The following is a 3,905-nucleotide window of genomic DNA, read 5'->3' as shown; positions in this document are numbered from 1 at the left end:
GGTTTCTCTGTATAGCCTTGGCTATCCTGGAACTCACTTTGTAGACCAGGCTGGCCTCGAACTCAGAAATCCGCCTGCCTCTGCCTCCCGAGTGCTAGGATTAAAGGTGTGTGCGCCACCATGCCCGGCTCAATTTTTTTTTAGATTTATTTATTTTATATATGTAACTGTTTTGCCTTCGTATGGGTCTGTACATCATGTGAGTGCCAAGTGTCCACAGATGTCACATCACCTGACACTGGAATTACAGACAACTGTGAAAAGAAAAGACCTGTGTGCTAAGGATCAAAACCCTGGTGCTGCTTTGTCTGGGGCGATGGGGTCTCATGAATCTGCAGGCTTAAAGTTTGTAGCCTGATTTGATTTTCGGTCTTAGGAGCCTGAGTGATGAGCCTTGTATGTGCTAGATGAGAACTTTATCAACTGGCCCACATCTCTAGTCCCCTTTTGGGGGGGTATTTATTTTTTATAGACTAGGTCTTGTGTGACCAGTCTGGTCTTCAACACAGTATGTAGCCAAAATTAACCTTGAACACCTGACCTTCATGCCTCCACCTCCCAAGTACTTGGCTTTCAGAGACTCACCACCACCAGGCTTAGTGGCTTGCTCTCCTTCCTTCTGTCTTTCCCTGTTAGCTGTGTTTTCTCCATAGCACCTAACACCATCTGGTGGGCTGAATTTCCTATTTGCTCATTTGTTACTTCTCCCTGGAGATTCCTATTTGTTTCTCCACCTATATTCTCAATATTTAAAGCAGCCATTAATGATGGATAAGTACTCTATAATTATTCACAGATGAATGAATTTATAATTTAAAGGTTTGTTTATTTATTTTTTATGTTTGTGAGTAATACTGTCACTCTCTTCAGACACACACCAGAAGAGGGCATCAGATCCCATTGCAGATGGTCATGAGCCATCATGTGGTTGCTGGGAATTGAACTCAGGACTTCTGGAAGAGCAGTCAGTGCTCTTAACCACTGAGCCACCTCTCCAGCCCAAATTTATAATTTAATCCATGTAAATTATTTTAGAAAGTCCTGATTCATATTAAGTTATCATTTATCAGATAATTATTATTTACCTAATCTGTGTGTATATCTATGTATGTATATATGTATGTATGTGTATATATATATATATATATATATATATATATATATATATATGTGGAGGGAGAGAGAGAGATTAGGTAATTCCTGATATAATCTGATATAATCTGATATATATATATATGTGTATATATATATATATATACACATATATATATGTGTTGTTGTTTGGATTTTTTTTTATGTGAATGTGTGTAACACTTCATAAGTTTATGTGCACCACTTGTGTGCAGGTGCCTTTGGAAGCCAGAGGCTTCAGATTGCCTAGAACTAGCGTGGCAGTTAGTAACAAGTTACCTGATGTGGGTGCTGGGAACAAAACCTATATTCCCTGTAAATGAGAAAAGTAAGTGTTCTTGACCTCTGAGACATCTCTCCAGCCCTGTGTGGTTGTACCACATAGGAAGACCCCATCTTGGCTGGCAATTTACTTGGTTCAGATGCCTGAAGGACATATATATATATATATATATATATATATATATATATATACACACACACACATATATATGTTATATATATTTATATATGCATATATATTTATATATGTGTTTATATATTTGTTTATATTTATTTGCATGTATATATGTGTGTATATATTTATGTATATATACAATAAATATATAATAAAAACATAATGATAATATTAATGTTAATTAACTATAAACAGGGTATCCCTCTGTAGCCCAGCCTGGACTAGAACCTTCCATCTTCTTGTCTCAGCCTCTCTGTTTCTGGTATCATCATGCCTGCCATTTCTTTCTTTCAGTGTTTGTTTGTTTGGTTTGGTTTGGTTTGGTTTGTTTAGGTTTGGTTTTTTGAGACGGGGTTTCTCCGTGTAGCCTTGGCTGTCCTGGAACTCACTTTGTAGACCAGGCTGACCTCGAACTCAGAAATCTGCCTGCCTCTGCCTCCCAAGTGCTGGGATTAAAGGTGTGTGCCACCACGTCCAGCTGTTTATTTTTGTGTGTATGTTTTGCCTACATATATGTCTGTACACTATATGTGATCAGTGCCTGTGCAAGCCATAAGAGGGCATCAGATCCCCTGTAACTGGAGTTACAGTCAGTTGTTAGCCACCATGTGAAAGCTGGGAACTAACCCTGGGTCCTCTAAACTACTGACTTGTCTGCACAAGCTTTCCTTCTGTTTCTTTCTTCCTTTTTTTCTTTCTTGTTTGTTTGTTTTTGAGACAGGGTTTCGCAGTGTAGCCCTGGCTGTCCTGGAACTCACTCTGTAGACCAGGCTGGCCTTGAACTCACAGAGATCCACCTGCCTCTGCCTCCCAGGTGTTGGGATTAAAGGTGTGAGCCTCCACCACCCAGCTTTTCCTTTCTTAAAATCAACTCCACAGTTTCCATTATCAGTTACATGTTTCTTATAAAGGTTTGGCAAATGGGTTAGGGTTGTTAAAAAGAAGAAGAAAAGAAAAAACAAGAATACAAACATCATTCCTTTTGCTTGGTTGTAGGGATGTCTCCACATTGAGCACAGTAGCTACCATTGTTGGAAGCCTAGACATACTTCACACCCACGGGAACCACACAAGTCTTTTATAATCTCACCCATGGATTATGTAGATCGTTGATAGAACATTAGCCTTCCATGAATGACAGCCTTTGATCCCTAACAGTGAAAAAAAAATCTTGGCCAACTGCTATGGATGGCATTTAACTGTTAAAATAATTCATAAGGTAGGTGCCATTAGCCCACAGGGTTGAAGAAGTTTATCCAGCATTCCACAGTAAGGGATAAAGCAGAAATTAAGACTACAAAATCATTGTGCACAGTTCCTGGGAAAATGAAATGGATGTAGTACCCATATAATCTATTTGTAAATGTAGAATTATTTTGTGTGTCTATTTAATACCTTGGAGAAGGGCTGGAGAGATGGCTCAGCGGTTTAGAGCACTGACTGCTCTTCTAGAGGTCCTGAGTTCAGTAATCACATGGTAGCTCACAACCATCTATAATGGGGATCCGATACCCTCTTCTGGTCTGTCTAGAGACAGTGACAGTGTACCCACATACATGAAATAAGTAATAAATAAATCTTAAAACAAAACAAACAAACCTTGGAGAAGCCAGGCAATGGCGGCACATGCCTTTAATCCCAGGAGGCAGAGGCAGGCAGATCTTCATGAATTTGAGGTCAGCCTGGTCTGCAGAGTGAGTCCCAGGACAGACAGGGCCATACCGAGAAACCCTGTCTCAAACAACAACAACAAAATAACCCAAAGCAACAACAGAACTCCAAAGACTTCTTTATTTTGACTTTATATACCCATGTGCTCTCAGTTCCCTCAGAGGCCAGAAGAGGGCATTAAAACATGCAGAATCTGGGTTCCAGAGGTTGTGAGCTGTCCTGGGGATGCAGGTAACCGAATGTGGGCTCTCTATGAGAGCAGTATCCACTTTACCCATTGTACAATCCCTCCAACCCCTGTATTATTTTGTATTATTTTAGGATCTGCTCAAAATACGTATACTCTTAAGGTTGCTATGACCCCTTGGACTCTGAGGTACAACTGGGAAAGATCTTGTTGGGAAGTTTGCTAGCAGGTGACTAGAGGGGCCTGTCCATTCAGTCTGTCTCCAAGGCAATCTTCCAGTAGCTAGGATCTGTGTATAAGAAGCCATGAGGGAAGCTAGAGAAAGTACCCAAGGAGCTAAAGGGATCTGCAACCCTATAGTTGGAACAACATTATGAACTAACCAGTACCCCGGAGCTCTTGTCTCTAGCTGCATAAGTATCGAAAGATGGCCTATTCGGCCATCACTGGAAAGAGAGG

This window comes from Mus caroli, chromosome 15 (assembly GCF_900094665.2).
Source record: "Mus caroli chromosome 15, CAROLI_EIJ_v1.1, whole genome shotgun sequence".
Lineage (NCBI taxonomy): Eukaryota > Metazoa > Chordata > Mammalia > Rodentia > Muridae > Mus > Mus caroli.
Note: the sequence above shows the minus strand (reverse complement) of the source record.